Source organism: Lonchura striata, chromosome 3 (assembly GCF_046129695.1).
Source record: "Lonchura striata isolate bLonStr1 chromosome 3, bLonStr1.mat, whole genome shotgun sequence".
In the NCBI taxonomy this organism is placed as follows: Eukaryota; Metazoa; Chordata; class Aves; order Passeriformes; family Estrildidae; genus Lonchura; species Lonchura striata.
Genome location: NC_134605.1, coordinates 108,920,798 through 108,937,835, shown reverse-complemented (window position 1 = coordinate 108,937,835; position 17,038 = coordinate 108,920,798). Strand labels below are relative to the sequence as shown.

The following is a 17,038-nucleotide window of genomic DNA, read 5'->3' as shown; positions in this document are numbered from 1 at the left end:
TGTCATATTTTTACGATTTCTGACACTTATAAATATTTTGCTTCCGCCTGTCGGTGAAGTCAGCCACTTACTATTATTAAATGTCGTGCTGTGTTATTCCCCTTTTTGGGTGATGATCTCAGTGGAGCCCTGACCGAATCCAGCTTCACACTCTCAGATCTCACAGAAGTGCTACTGGTGTGTCTCCCGTTTGTAAGATCCCTGGTTACCAGCTGCCTTGAAAACCTGTGCTAATATGTTGGAATTACTTGTCCTCTCAAGCTGATTCCAGACCTGTGGTTTATGGATTGCCTTTGTGGTTTGCTAAAGGTCAGGCCCTGGATGGCTCTAAATTTTCTTAAGTGGAATTCAAACACCGCAGATGAGTATGTGTTCAAAGTCACTGTCCTGGGTGGTACGGATTCAGATTTGGTACTTGTGCTCAGGAGTGGTGCCTGTCCTCTTCTTTGGGGCAGTGATCAGATGTGGGTGTCTCGACCTCTCAGTGCACCATCCATCCACCATTGTTTGTTCAGATCCCAACTGCCCCCAAAATTTCAGGCTCAGGCTAGACCCCAAGTCACAATTTAAATTGTGCAGCCCCACTCCCACCCCATCCCCACGCTGATGCCATCCCTGCCTTTGGCCCGACTCACTAAGTGTAATTCTCACTCTCTTTTTGCTGGCTCACAGGCAGTGACTGCATCAGCCATAACTCAAAATTGTGAACAGATGAGTAGATTACTTACTTGAACTGTACTCAATCATTACATCACCCTTGTACTGAAAATCACAGCACTGGCTCCCCATTAGATTTTGCATCCACTTTTGGGTTTGGCTTCAGAGCTACTGGATTTACTCACTTGCTCCAGCTTACCTAAAAGAGCTGCTTGTGCCTCATAGACATCCTCAGACTCTGAGATCAGTCGGTGCCGAGTTATTGATCATTCCAACACTCTGACTGAAAACTGCTGCTATTGAAGGCTTGGTTCCTCCAAACATATTTTGTGGAAATCCTTGCAACCTTCATCCAAGAAGGGGAAGGGAAATAAATCTGCAAAACTGTTCAAACACAAAGAGAAAACACTTTCTTGAGGCTGACAACAGCTTGGCCTCAGCAAAGGAAGAGTTCAGATTTTTCTTTTTAATTTTTCTTTTGTAAAACCCTTGCTGTGCAATCTTTGCATTCAGAAATTTTCCTGACTCAGGAATAGCTGTGGATGCTAGACAGGATGCAGATAAGAGCAGTGAGAAGCCAGAGAGCTGTGGCACATAGGTCTGCCACGATGGGTAAGCCCCTAGCAAGGCCCCCAAAAGCAGCAACTCTGAGCAACTGGATGCTCAGATCTCCAGGTACTTCCAGCACAGCCATGACTCAGCACTGGGCAGTTTTAGCAGTGATCAAAACCCTTTTGGAAGTGCTGATCTTTCCCCATAGCAGTCAGTGCTGGCTGACTCCACCCGTCCCACTGTCCGTCAGTGGCTCGCTCGCTGTGGGTCGCGCTGCTGCCATCAGAACCTTGGCCATGGTACCCACCCGCTCTTCTGGCCATCATGGTGCTGTTTGGAAGTCAAGTCTGACCTATGCTGAGCAATGAGCTTCCTCTCCTTTGGTGAAAATCAGCTCAGGACAAGATCAAAGGTGTGTAAACCACGAGTCAGGGCACCAGCAAGGGCTTGCCAGCCCCCTCTGCTGCAATGAGGGGCACTGCTGCCCACTCAATAAGAGGGAAATTAAGCATAAATGCTGCAAGCTGAGCCTGCCTGGAGCTCACTGCAGAAGAAAAAAAAAAAAAACACTAAATGAAAATCAGCATTTACAACCAATTGGCACCTCCCTAAACAGGCTCACCTGATGAGTCAAAGTCTATGTGTTCAGGTGTGGAAAAAGGGATGATGTTCACAAGCCAGGTCAGTTCAGGCTGATGGGTCAGTGTCTCATGTGGTCAGCCCTTACTTTCAGAGGCACACACCATAAATCCTACAGCCTAAGGGCCACTAAGGACAATAGAAGAAAAGGGAATGAAAGGAGAGGAGAGGGAGAGGGAGAGGGAGAGGGAGAGGAGATATGGCTGACAGCTATGGAACACATACCTGAAAAAGGGAGCCATGGGGGAGAGACCTCCAGCAGCAGCTCACAGGCAGGGGATGGGGGTGGGTTCCCAGTCATCACTGAATCAGAGAAACATAGACCCATTATGGTTGTAAAAGTTCTCTAAGATCTTTGAGCCTAATCATTAACCCAGCACCATCACATTCACCACTAAATCATGTCCCCAAGATGCACAGATTATCCTCTCACCAGCCCCTGAGGACAGGGCTTAGCATCAATGGCAGCAGCTTCAGAATCCCAGGCTTTGCCCTGCTTCTGCCCAGGCTGAGTTTCAGGCCTTGCCAGCATGGCATGGCTTTGGCACAAGCCGTGTGTATGTCTGGACCTACAGGTTGTCTGCTCCTTTATTAGTGTTCCCCTCTTCCAAACTTTGCCACATGTGCTTTTGTATTCTCCCTTGAAGCTTTCCACAGTTGGGCTGCAGGGGAGCCTTGGGAATGGCTTCATAAGCACAAGATGTCACACAATAAATGCCAGATGTTATTATCAAACACAACTCCTAGGCACATGCAGGATTGGCAGAGGTGCTTAACTTTAGAGAGGGCCCCCAAACAGGCTCTGGACACGTTTAGCTGCAAAGCTCCAACACTGCTTCACACAATCCTGGCAAAAATTGTGATAGTGTCTTGGCTCACTCGGGAAAAGACAGGTTTCAAGTTAACTGCTTGGGGCTTACTGTGAGCGTTCATGTGATCCCTGGCCCATCCAGATGTAGCTCCATTCATTCCCATCTACAGATGGCCAGAGCAATCCACTCCCTGTCATGTGTAATGAAGGGCAGGAAGGAGAGAGGATTTTTGACATGTTTAAATATTATCCAAAACAAAGAAATATCTCAAAAGCCAGGGATGCATTTAAATAAAATAAAGCTGCCAGCAAAATCCCATATTTGTTACAGCTCATTCCAATTCATCCTCGGAGCCATTCCTCTGCAAAAATGGCAGCTCCAGTAGTTTGGTGTCCAGATGTTCCATGTCATACACTCTGCATTGCATCAAGAGTTTTTTTTCCTGATGTGACTCCTTAAAAACAGTGAACTCTGATTCTAGGACAACCTGAGTACACTTTTCCATAATGAGGGGCGATTGAAAAAACACGGCTGTTGACTTGGCTAGTGAAACATGGGCCTTTTTGTTCTTCTCTTCATCTTTTTTAATCCTCCAGCTGGCTGCTAATCCAGCATCATCAACATCTTTTTGCATTTTATTCCTTAAGCCATTCATATTATACACATTCCTGTTTTTTAAATACAGATTTTAAAAGTTGATTTGATGTGGCTTGGAATAGTGACATGCTTACACATTTATAAAAAATTCATTAACTTAGGGGGAGGAAAAGAAAAGATTGAATCTTTTATTTTCTTTCCTTCCCTTCCTTCATTTCCAGCATACAAAATTATTTGCTGGTCATTTAGGAACCACAATGTCAAAGTGTGGTTGCCCCATAGGGAGCAAAAAAGACAGTTCATCTTTGCAGTTTTCAAATCAGTTGTTAAGAAGTAGCTTTGGCAAAGGCCAAAACCAAATTGATCCTTGAGCTGCAATGTGTAAAGCCTATGTTAGCGATTCTGCTCAGTTATTGAAAACACCTCTTTCCACAGTCCTTAAATCTGCCAAATCCTAACCAGAAGATGATGCTCTACAGCGCCTTTGTTCCAGCCCTGTGAAATCCCAGTCTCCAAGTTACAGCTGCCAGTTGCTCCTGTCTCTAGGTTCAGCCATTCCTGGACCTCCAGTGAGATCAGCAAAAAAAAAAAAAAAGCCAATTTGGAACCCTTGTCAGGAACACTAAAATACCTAATTCATCTAAGCCATAAGGTGATAACTTGGCATCCAGTTCATAGAGGGATTTAAGTAGCTCAACTCTCACTGAACTCAGCTGGAGTTTAGGCACCTAAATCAGAAATCTGGAGTGTAGAAGAGAGTTCAGTGTCCTGTACTCTTATGTAAAAGCTCTGCATCACTTTTAGAGTGTCGTTCGACATCCCTGTGCCACCTCCCTCCTTGTGCTTTATTCTGCTTTATATGAAAACATGACAAAATCATATTTAATGTTGTTTGGTGTTATTTTGTTGTTATTGCCAGGACACCTCACAAATTGACCAGTATTAAGTTTGAGAGAAAAGTTAGAAGCCAAAAACATTAGTTCTGTTCAACTTACAATGTGTGCAGGCCTCTGGCAAAGATACCCTTAAAATATGGGCCCAATCTCACTAGCAGAGGGGGAAACTCCATTCCATGTTGATGGTTCCTATGGAAAAGCTTCCAGCAGCTTATCCTATTACCACTGTATTAAGCCATATTCTCTCACCACTACATAAAAAGTATAAACTACTCCTCTCCCACATCAGAGGAATTTTTTTTTTGATGTTGGAAGCAATGAGTGATTGAATGTTCTGCCAGTTTCTTGATATGAAATATTTTTTTTTTATTTTCCAGGCTAATTTTTTCTTCAGACAAAAAGCCCTAAATTCCAGACTTTGTCCTCTAGTCTAGCCTGACTCGTATTTTTAATTAAGTTTATTTTATTTCTTCTGACATAATTAAATCCCATGTGATACTCATATTTATATCCAGACTTATACTGAAAGGACAATCCACAGGATAAAAATGAAATTTTATCTGACTTTTCCTGTTATCTGGTCTCCTTTGTTGAATCCCTTTCTTCTAATCCAGTGTTATTACACTGGATTTAAAGGAGAGTGGTGTAGAAATTTAGCCTCAACCCATTTTGATACAGTGCTGCCTACAAGTCAGGTGCACAAGACTGTGGGGAAGAATGCTGACTGCTTTGTCTCTGTGGCATGAATTTCATACCAGCACCAACTTGGAGGCCAGGCAGAGCACCACATTTATAAAATATTTAAGCACATGCTTCAGTTGAGACCTCAGGATTTCTAGATTGACCTGGTCTTCAAGACTTTAGTGTGCTTTAGTTATTTAGCAAATTGTAGCATTATAGAGATGTCACTTTTCAAAATCAAAGCATGAAATATTGCACTGTCCTGTAAGAGCTGTACCTTTCCAGTTTCAGGTCTAAACCAATATTTTGTGTAAAGGTTTGATCTCCAGCAGTTTGCCTCTAAAGTGACAGGGATATTGTATGGAATATGACTTGCATTCAAGCAGTATGAAGGTTGAAAGAAAATAATATAAACCAGTCATAAAGTCTTATTTTTTATTCACACACAAGGCAGGGTTTTCAGCAATCAGCTATCACTAAAGTGTATAATTTCATATCCTGTGTGTGTAATGATTTCAAGCCAACCTGAAGTAGTAGGATCTGTCATTCACTGGCTTTGAGCCCCTCAGTGAGATGGGGAGAGTCCATTGAATTGCTTCCAGCCAGGGTCTGTGGTTGTCTCATGACTGTCTTAGATTGTTCACAAGATGACAGTCTAACACCATAAGATATTAATATTTGAATTATCAAAAACTTGGGGCTGTCAGTTTTTGATTCAGCCTAAAGATGCCTTTGAGATTTTTATTTTTCAGTCCATCTAAAGTCATCCAAAGATGACTTTGAAGATCACATGAAAGAGACACAGAAAGGACCAGCTTTGATCAGGACAATACAATGGAGCTATTAAGGGCTGGGGACAGGGTGAGTGACCCACATGCCATATAGTAGCAGTAACTAATAAAAACAATTAATAATAATAAAGTCAGAGAGCCAGTCAGTGGCTCAGTGACCTCACACAGGAGCAATCATCAACTGGATTGACATTTTGGGCTGCCTGGAATATAAAGGCTGAAAGAAGATTATCACTAGATTCTTATAATTGTTTTATGAACCCCCTGGTGAATGCAAACAGGGACTGAAAAAGAGCCTTTCTTACATAAGTCGACAATTAAATTGTTTGGCAGGCCCAACAGTAGTTTCTAGTCTTTCAGCAATGAATTTTAATGCTCAAAGCAGATCTCTCTTTTTTCTTTTTTCAATATTTGGTCATGTTTTCTCCAGCTGGTAAACATGAGTCAGGATTTGTTCTGGGGGAGGGAAGAACTGGCTGCTTAGAAACCAGCTCGCTCTACAACAGGACCTCTTCATGCAGATGAATGTCAAGGAAAGCTCAGTCTATGTTAGTTAGTGTTACCCCTGACTTTGCAGAGCAGCTGGTCCTGGAATGGGATGAAAATCCATCAGGCCAACTCTGAGCACCGTCAGTAACACCCTGAGTGGTGACCTTTCCACCTGAGTATCTCAGCTACTTGCAGCCAAAGAAGCCTGGACTTCATTGTGGACCCCATACCTACAGGAAAGCTACCCCATCCCACCCCACCTGCCTATTTTTCTATATTTCCAACAAATAGGAGCTGGGAATTGCAGTGGGAACTGCATATGCTTCCTTCTTCTTCATCATCTTCCTCCAAGAGGAGCACCTGAAACATGGAGCTTTTCTAATATGAAACCTTGTGAGATCTTGTCTTACCTCATGTCTGGCCCTACTCTGAGGAGACCTCTTGCTTCCCACTGCAGCTATTTATGCTCCTATGATATAGATAATCTGACCTGGGTAGCCCTTTGCTTTTGTTTTTGACTAGAGAGTCCCAAAGCCACCATGAACTCCTGACTTTTCTTTGTCTTCCTGTAGCAGTTACACACATTTCTTACAACACCACAAGAGAAATGAGCCCTTAGGCAGTACCTGAAATAGGAGAAGGCAATGTCTTTATGATACAGCCATACCACTTTCAGGGTCATCTGTTTGCCAGACAGCTTAACAATGCTTCCTGGGCTTCCAAGGAGCAGATTCAGGCTCTTCTGAAGGTTTCAGAGGAGGAGTGTGGGTTAAGGATAACACATCAGCCCTCAGAAGAGTTTCTGTTACCTGCAGAAGCAGTATGGAAAGACATGCTGGCTGACTTGGGAGACAAAGATTGGATTGGGAAGACATTTATTTGATTAAATTTGTTGAGCTCCTTCTCCAAAAATTATCTGCTGGAATGAAGAAGGGCTCACAGGCAGGAGTGGGAAAAGGAAAGGAGAAAATATCTGACTAAGAGAGCTGGTAGAGGGAGGCAGTGGAAAAACATGAATAGAAAAAATATGGGGGTATAAAGATAAGAACTACAGATATTACATAGATGGCTACATTTGTTATTTTCTTGAAGTACAGGGAAAGTTTAGGAAAACACCAAACTTCTGTTATTGGCTGATCTGGAATTAGCTAGACTCTTGAATGGTGGATTATACATTGTGAAGGAAATTTCAAGTAAGAGCATGAAGACTGGGAGAGCTTCCCCTTGCAAGCCTCTTTTAGATGAGGAAATCTGGGGCTCTGCATCTTCTCCTCACCTGGTAAAGCTCACTTTGTACCACTGTGTCTGCATGAGCTCTGTCACAGAGAATGGCCAAAAGGAAGCCTCATCTTTTGGGTCAACATCTCCTCACAAAGTCCAGTGGTGCACAGGAAACACGAGAGGGACTGGAACAGCTACAGTCTGCTGGGAGAGAGATAGGAAGCAAAACTCACCTACACTATGAGCAGAGGATTCTAACAGGGCAGCCTGACCTCTCCAGAGGGAGAGAAGGTGTCTAGGAGAGGACCAAGTCCTGCTCCTGATGCAGGTGCCAAATCCATAGAAACACCTGAAAGATGAAAGAAGTGAGTTTTAAATGCTTGTCACTCAGATAGCTCTGCCTCCAAAGGGACAGGAGGGTTTGGTGTCTGCTAATTGGGTGAAGGTGCTCTGCTCTTTTATTGGGTTGAAAATGAGATGCATTAAGAGGCTTTTACTTCAGCCTGTGGCACTCTTTGTCCTTCTCAGCAGGGAATGAAAGTGACTTGCAGGGAATTGGCAGGGAATGAGCATCTTTCTTGTAATTAGTTTTGTGAGCAGAACTGCAATTGATACAATCTCCCCAAGGGTGAGGCAACCTGGGCAGAGTTACAGGAGTATGGTGAAGGCAGAAACCTGTAAGGGAACTTTCCAATTTCTCATGAATTACAGAAGCTGAAGAGACTGATCGCTGAACTACCAAGGCAGACTTAAAAAAACCCAAAAAAAACACTGCAAGGACTTAGCCCAAGGCAAGGGTTGGGATAGGAACAGAAGTTTCAAAGCTAACAAGGAGTTTATGCACCCACCATTTTGCCATCTAATGTTCTAACATTAACCATGTACCAAGAACGCCGGTCCCTTACAGCCTTTCCCCAGCTCTGATCACTCCAAGAAGCATTCAGTCAGGCTGAGCTGAACAAAACCCTTCATTCATTACAGCCCAGTAGGATGCAAACAACTTCACAACTTGATAATCCCTTTCAGCCCTTATTAAATCAGCAACGCACTGCAGGTGGGAAGTCAGCCTGGAAAGGAGAGACAGCCCTTTACGCGCTTTGCAATAAAGCATGGTTTTAGTCACCAAAAAAGATTTCCAGGGCTTTCCCTGCCTGCCTCCCCTCCCAGGAGACAGATTCCCAGTGTCCCACAGCAGATTACACGAGCATCGTGTTTGCATTACACGGTGGTGATGATGTGTTTGTTCTTGGCACCGAGGGGCTCTGACTCCGCAGAGCTCCAGCAATGACAGTGGAAATCTTTCAAGCCTCGAGCTGGATTTGCAGCTTCCCCCTCCCTGCTGCAACTCAGGCTTGCAATGCAGAACACAAGACTCTTTTGTGGAAAAGGGAAAAAAAAAAAGAATCCCACTGAGATTTGTCTTCTGTCAAGAAAGAATGGATTTACAGCCCTCAGGACGTGGCCCTGCTTTTCAAACACAGCCCCCAAGCAGTGGTCGGATGCTCATATCAGAAGTTAGGCATGTATAGGCTGACTTTATGTCCACATTTGTAGATTTGATGTTCCATTAATGAGCCCAGCATATGGGAAGGTAGGAAAGGAACAACTCATGGCTGGTTTTATTGGCAGTGCAAATTTTCCCAAGCACAGTGCAGATCCTGGAGCCACCTACACAGCACTGCTACCCCTGTCAGATGTGGCCAGACATTCTACTGATTGATCAAAATATGGCAATTATTTCTAATTGATGATATCATCATTTTAACATATGCCTCTTTTTGTTTGTTTTCCTCTCAAAAGTTTTCTAACTTGATTCTTCTTATTACATTTTAGTATTTTCTTCCTTCCAAATTAAAAACTCTCAGCTAAATAAGCAGGTTCTTTTTAAAACTGAAGTGTTAAAGGGAAATATTTAATTTGAAAAAATCTCAAAAATGGTTTTGATCTAAAGCCAGAATGTTTAGTAAGAATGTTTCCATGGTTGGTTTTTACTTTTTTTTGCCTAAAATAAACAAAATTTCAGATTGAATTAAAAATTTCAATACTGGTTGGAAAACCAGTCCTTTTCTGTTGAAAAAAATACTTTGATGCATTAAAAGAAAAAAAAAAAAAAGCCTACTGAAACACACCTGACTTCCATTTAGATGAAAACTAACCACCTGAAAACCCCCCATCAGATAATAACCCTATATGCAGTTTGCATTCACACTGGCTAGCAGCAATAGTTTTTTTCTTCCAAAGTATCTTCAGCTTTCTGTCTGTTTGCAGGCTTTCCTGCATATGGATTTAAGTTTCAGGGTTCCTAATTTATATATCTATATCTATATCTATATATATTTATATACACATACATATATACATATCTCTGTGTAGATATAAAAGTCACTGTGGCTTCATCCCCAGACTGTAAATAACTATCTCCTCTCTTGTTCCTGGCATTGATATTTGGGTCCTACTTGTATGGGGACATTGAGAAAAGGAGCTGCAGCAAATTTGCCATGAAGTGTCTTGGGGCCTACAAACAACTACATATGTTTAAATTTGAATTATTTGTCATCTTGGGTCCAAAGAGGTAGTTCTGTCTGGAACAGAAGCAACTCTGTTTCGGGGTTGAAAAGGCACATTTGCACACCTTGTCGTTAATGTACCATGTTTAGTGAAGTTTATGTTTCATGAGGTAAATCAGGGAACAATGACATTTCATAATCTACAGAGATTGGAGAGACTCATTTGCCCCAAAGCACTTTTTCTCTCTCCCCACAACTTTATCAGATGAAATCAGTGAAGAGCAGATATTACCCTTTCCTGCAATGCTTGCAATCACTAGATTTTAAGGGCATTATGAAAGGATTTGTCTTTTAAGCAATGCTTTAAATTTCTATTACTGTTTTATCCCATTTCCTCCTAACCTTTAGATGCCATAAGAGAGAAGAAAAAGGGAAAACACCACTCTTTTAACTGTGACAATTCAAGGTGAAACAACTCTGAGGAATCCTACATCAGTGAATTTTTCTTTCTTTGTCACAGCAGCACAGGCAGAATACAAGTGTCTGTATTCCCAGTTTGCCTTTTGTCTTCTCAGAGTATTTTAAAAATCATCACAGATTAACAGAATGGGTCAGATTGGAAGGGACCAAAGTTGATCACCTGGTCCCGCTTCCCTGCTCAAGCAGGGTCATCCCAGAGTGCATCCAGACATTTCTGGAGTATCTCCAGTGAGGGAGACTCCATAGTCTCTCTGGTCTCTGTTCAATGTTTGGTCACTGCACAGGAAAGTTCTGCCTCCAGTTCTTCTGTCCAGGTGGAACTCACTGGGATCAGTCCCTGCCCGTTCCTCTGGTGCCATTGCTGGTCCCAGAGCAGAGCCTGGGCCCTGCTCTGACCCTCCCTGCTCACAGGGACACCCAGGGCTGAGGTCCTCTCCAGCTCCTATGGTAGTGGTTCCTCATCGTGTCCTTTTGGCATTTGGACCATTTGAGAATGGTGTGAGAGCATCGCCCAACAGCAAATGTCAGTCTTGCTGCAGCTGCTTCAGGAGCAGAATCCCCAAGCAGTTCAGAGCAGATGTTCATGTTTAACTTGGTTCACTGGCGAGGGAGCTCCAGGCATGGGGGTGATTCACCTGCCGCTGAACCAGAGCAGTGATGGATGGAGCCGGAAGATCTTTAAGGTCTCTTCCAACACAAACCGTTCCATGATTCTATAATCCAGTGATTTTTACAGATGCTACTCGTGGTTGATGATTTGGTTTTGTTTTCTTTTTTTTTTTTTTTTTTTTTGGCTGCTTAGGAGTTGATTATAAAATTAACTAATTTCATTTTCATTAACAGTTTTTTGGCTTGTTTCTTTCATGGAAATTGTACCTCCTCTGTTCTCAGCCAGCACAGGGTTTGTGCACCTGTTTCCTCAGGAAAGTTGGAGCTGTCTGGATGGATATTGAAACAAACCTTTAGTCCTTTCTGCTTGCTCACAGAGAAGCTACATTAAAATTCAGAAAGTGTCATAAGAAACCCCACAAGCTTGGGGACTTGAAGTAGGGATTTTCTTATCCATTTTCTGCCCCTGCTGCCATTCTGAGACTTTTCTCAGGGAACTTAAGGACATTTTGCCCAGAGAGGTTTGAACTTCTGGTGCTGTTGGGAGCCTCTCAGATGCCATTGCCCCAGGCTCTTTGCTGAGAGCACTGAGTCAAGACACCAGGAAAATGAAAAGCGTTTGCTAAATTTTAGGTGAAGATGGGCTGATTTTTAATCTGTGTAAAATTGAATCTGTGTAAAAAATAAATATTTTATTTTTTCAGATTAGACACTTCTAGGGAAAGATGTCCCTGCCCATAGCATGGGGGTTGGAACCAGATGATTTTGAGGTCACTTCAAATGCAAACCATTCTATGATTTTATTATTATCTTACAAAAAAAAAAAAAAAAAAAAAAAAAAAAAAAAAAAAAACCCAAAACAAATCAAACCAAACCAAACCAAACTATACCAAACAAACAAAAAAACCCAAAAAACCAAAATAGTCAACAACAAATTTAAATTCAGCTTTTCCTCTAATAACTTAGGGGGGAATTTCTTCCATGCACAAACAAATCAGCAAGTCTGTCTACAAAAATATAAGGTAGGATTATGCCCAGTGTTCATAGCATTGAGCTGGGCAGAGCAGCAGAGAGGTTCTTGGAATGTGTTAACAAGGCAGATATAAACCAGATGAGGATCTGTCCTGCTTTATTCTCTTCCCCCACACAGACTTCGTTGATATGAGCTAAAATATAGTGATTGGAAAAGGCATTTGCAGGGGAAGCAGAATGAAAAAATTCAAACTGGGGCCAAGCAAGGGGGGAAAAAAATCACCTGCCAATAAAATTAACACACAATGGGAACAATTGCAAGTCTGGAGAGAAAAAAAAAACATTCTCACTCTGTTCTCCACAGCATGGTATCTTCTCTTAGAGCAGAATGACTGAATTTATTGAGGTCATTTGGTAATTTGGCTACTGTAATATATTTCACAAGTGAGAGGGAAATGGCCTGATGAGACAGCATGTGAGAATCCAGATCACTGGGGGAGGAGGTTTACCCAAATTTATAGCCACCAGTAAGGATGTGGCTTTACAATTCACAGTTACTTCTCTCTCCCTTTAGCATTGAGAAATCTCTCCTGTTAATGGCCTGTGCTTGACATTCTGGTGCAAATTCAGATCTCAGTGGTGCTGGAGTAAAAACCTTTCAGATTGATGGACTAGATCTGGAATAAAATCATGATTTTCTCTATATTTGAAAGCTATTTTTGAATAAGCATGAGATCCTATAGGCTGTGATGCTTGCTTGGAAATACCTAGAATATGAATGAGTGTGGAATAATCCGATCTGGATGTGGGCAAGCTCACATTTGTATGAGTTGGTCCACTTATGACTGAAATTTGGATAATCTGTCCTGCTTCTGACTCTCCCTCTGGGATGCCCCATGGTGCACTGCCCACACCATGGACTGAATCTTTTTTGTCTTTTGCTTCTCTGTGCGTCCTCAGGTGGATTTCTCTTCTCCACTTCACATCTGAAATACATGGATCATTGTTTTATTTTTTTTTGGGGTCCTGACTCAAGCTGTCCTGCCATTCAGCTTCCATGGATGATAGTTTATTCTGTCTATTCTTGATTCCTGTGAGGAGAACCTCTCTTACTGCCACATCAGACCTCAAGATATCAAAATATTCTTGAGATTAAGAAGTGCCACCACTTCCAAGACCCAGGCCAAGGCTAACACAAAGAAAATGGGAAGGGAGAACTATAAAAATGTCAGAGACAATGACAGAACTGATGGCACAGATATTAATTTTTGGCAGTATTTAATGTAAGTTGCAAGAGTAAGTTACCTTTTTGACATCAAAAAAGGAAAATTTTCTTCATCCCAGGTTGAGAATATTCTTTTTAAATTTGGATTCAATGCCAGAATAAAAGATTAAGAAAATTGATGCATAAGCCCTACAGAGCATACAATCTTCGGGATTTACAGAGCATTTAGAGCAGAAAGGGAAAATGAAAGCCATCAAGTACATATACACTAGATTTTTGCAAAATAAACCACTCAAATTTTGATAGTTAAAATTATTACCCAAAAATATCACAATACTAATACCTTCCTATTAATTTTTTTTTTTTTTTTTTTCTGTTGAAAAGGTCTGTTTCTGGCATCAATTACACAGGAAGCCAGACAAAACTACAGTGGTGCTTTTTGGTCTTAAAATATCTATTCATTAAAGCTTTGATTTCCAGCCTGCACATCCTCCTGCATGGCAACTCTGCTTGATAAGATTATAAGTATTAATTAAGTCATGCTAATGAGGACAGCAAGAAAGGGTTTTCCCAGCTCTCACACTATATTTCAAGCATTGCCAATGTCAGCTCTCTCTCCTATCTCCCTCCAGCTCTGCTGTCTCCTGTGTTTCTTTGGAGGGGAAGGAGGGTTTAAAGCAGCATGTCATAAATCACCAGACATCCTTGTTGTAACAGGATGATCCCCTGTTAGAAGAGGATTTCCCCTCGCCCTGTGAGTGGGAGTAAATTGTTCTGTGGCTCCTGGTTTCCCTTTGAAGCACGTGGGAGAGGAGCATCCTCTTTTGAAGCCCAGCTGGGTGACAGGAGCAGCAGCAGAGGAGGGAGATCCTCTGTGCTCGGTCTGTGCCAGGGAAGTTGCGTGGGAGAGCTCCAGCTGTCTGCTCTGCTGGTCCTCTCCTTGGATATCACCACTGGGAAAAAAAAAAAGTGAAAAGACAGCCACTGTGTCCTGGAAAGGGGATTAAATGGGACAAAGAAAATGGGAATGCAAGGCAAATACCTTGCCTTAAAACATGTGCCTCAACTTTCCCAAAATTTCTAGGATAATGGCATGATCTAATTGTAGACACTGATCATAGAATCGTAGAATCGTAGAATCGTAGAATCGTAGAATCATAGAATCATAGAATCATAGAATCATAGAATGGTTTGGTTTGGAATGGACTTTAAAGATTGTCTAGTTCAAACTGTCCTGCCATGGGCAGGGACACCTTCCACTATCCCAGTTTGCTCCAAGCCCATCCAGCCTGGCTTGGACACTTCCAGGGATGGGGCAGCCACAACTTCTCTGTGCCAGGGCCCCACCACCCTCACAGTAAGGAGTTTCTTCCTAATGTCTAACCTAAAACCACACCACTTCAACTTCAAGACATCATCTCTTGTCCTGTGAAACTAAAAAACCACAACATCTGGGATAATCCATTGCCTTCTCTTCATGGTACCAGCAAAACCACGACATTTTTCTGCATTTCTGCCCTGTGTTGCTGTCCTGATCCTGTCTGTTTGGTTTAGGTTTGAGGCTCCTCAGACCAGCCCTCACATCTTTACAGAAGTGTGATGTCAGTGCCAGCCCAATCAGCAGGGCACCAGGTGCTGTCTCATTACCAACACACATATGAAAAATCCCTTTTTTTTTTTTTTTTTTTAGTCTCTCTGGTGGTCTGAGGTTTAATTCATTAATAAAAGACACTTGGATGGCAGCAATGGTAGAGCAGCAAGACCCAGCCCTGTGGCAGGAAGCAACACACGTTTTTCCTTTCAAAAACAAACAAGCAAAACTGCAGAGAAAATTCCCCTGGGCAGCGGTGGAACATTTGAGCAAGGTCTATGGAGATTGCTGTCTCCAGCCCCAAGGGGTGGGAATGCTCTGAGGGCTTTCTGCGCTGTTTTTCCCTGTTCTGGCCAACTTCCTATGTATAGGATAAAAATAAGCCCTGAGTCCTCCTCCTTCCGTCCACTTCATTAGAGACATCCCTCTGTGCAATAACAAAACAGGCCCAGAGGAAGCGACACAGACCGAAATACAAGAATGATAATTTTCCTAACACAAATAAGCAGGCAGAGGAACTCATCTAAGGAAACAAGTGAGGGAAGGCAAAGCCGCAGATGAGCAAGCAACGGAGCCAAGAGCTATGCTTAGGCAACGCAAGCCTGCCTCCAGCGCGTCTCCTGAGCCATCCCCAGCTGGAAAGGCTGAGCCGTCACCTGGCATGGACATCCCTGCAAGAGACTGACCTTCCCACGAGCAGCCAGACCTGGAGTGACCCTCGTCTCACTTCTGGGCAACATGGCAATGCAAAGAGTCTCCTTTCTCACAGGGTGGACCCTGACTGACCCCTTAGCCACCCCTAACTGTGTCTTTCTCAGTGTTTCAGAAGCACCAAGAAAATCCATGAAACAGAGAGGCACAGGTTAACAGGAGGGATAGCAGTTCTCCAACTCCAGAAAAAAAAAAAAAAATAATGTCTGGGCTCAGTTCACTCTATTATTTGCCGTTGGGAGGCACTGACACTGCCGTTCTTCAAAATAACCTCAGCCCAAGTGTTTATTTATCTAGAAATTCATCGTGGATGCTTGCCGTGTGTTGTAGTTTTGTTTGAAAAGCTTCAATCATCAAATCAAGGACAGGAAAAACAAAAGCAGATCTCTCAGCTGGCTGGTCCCCACTGCAAAAAGGAAGCAAAGAAAACAAACCAGAGGCCGAATGCTTCTTGCTGTAAATGATCAGTGAATGTCTCCGAACACAAACTCTGTCCAAGGAAGCCTTGATCAGTTTGTGAATTACTTGTTAGGTTAAAAAGAACAGTATTAATAATAAATAGTCTTTGAAACCATTACTTAATGCATTCTCCATTTTCACAAAGTCGTTTTTATAGGTAAACAGCCAAACCCTCACTACCCAGGAAGTTAATGGCAAAGATAAGGAGACCTGAGGCTGTGTCTCTTTTAGAATATTAAATGCAGCCTGGACCATTCTCTGGCCTTGAGGCCAACTGGCACAGAAAAGCTTGCATCCTTTCATTAAACTCTCCCACTTTCCAAAACAGAGCAGCTGTATCCAGGCTGCCAACTGGGAATGGTCCCTGGCTGTGCTGGCTGCCGAATGGTGCCTGGAAACTGTTTGGACGGATGCTAGAGAGCTGAGGCCAAAAGTGAGCAAGGGACCAGTCTGAGGACCAAAAGCAAATTAAAGCACCTGAGAATGTTCCTTTGCAATGTGCAAAGTGTGGACGTTGCCCAAGAAATTGATGGTCATGCCTTGGAGCAGCATCACTGGACCCGTGTCATTTAGCCAGAGAACTTTACTCCTTCATTCATATCTTGACTCCACACATCCACTTTGGGGAGGTGATGCGAAATCAGATGGAGCTTGGCAGGTCTGAGAGCTTCAGGGCTTCTTTCACATCTTTATTTTCCTTTACCAGTGGCCCCACTACCAAAAAAGGGACATCTGGGACATGAGTGTTTCCATTTAGGGGTTCAAACCTCACCTGTGCTAGAAAGCAAAATTTATAGTACTTGAAAACCACAAAAATTTAGGCACTCCTGGGATTTTAAGTCTGACGTGTCATCCTTGTTAGCCAACATATCAACAGGCAGCAGCACTCATACTTCACATTAAGGGTCCTCCTGGGGAACATCTCAGTGGCACAACCACCTATTAACAGGGGAAAGAATGGGAAGGGACTCAAAATGCTTAACAGCTACACAGACATTTCCCACAGCCATCATGAAATTAAAACATTGAAAAGCCCCTCTGGGGCTGGCTGGGGCTTTGTGAGATCCCTTGTTTCCTCTGGATTAATGAATTATGCAAGTCAAGAGAGGCTGGACAGAAAGGTGTGAATAAGAAGCTTACTAATTCCCC

The 17,038-nt window shown here is 42.8% G+C and overlaps 1 long non-coding RNA gene across 1 annotated transcript; it reads right to left on the bottom strand.

The window, feature by feature from the left end:
- Positions 1–862: 862 nt before the first annotated feature.
- On the bottom strand, positions 863–15,491 carry LOC116183508 (uncharacterized). Its single transcript, XR_004148141.2, has 3 exons — positions 15,406–15,491; positions 2,074–2,151; positions 863–1,041 (listed from the first exon to the last, which is right to left on the bottom strand). It is a non-coding gene; the product is annotated as an uncharacterized LOC116183508 (long non-coding RNA).
- Positions 15,492–17,038: the final 1,547 nt, after the last annotated feature.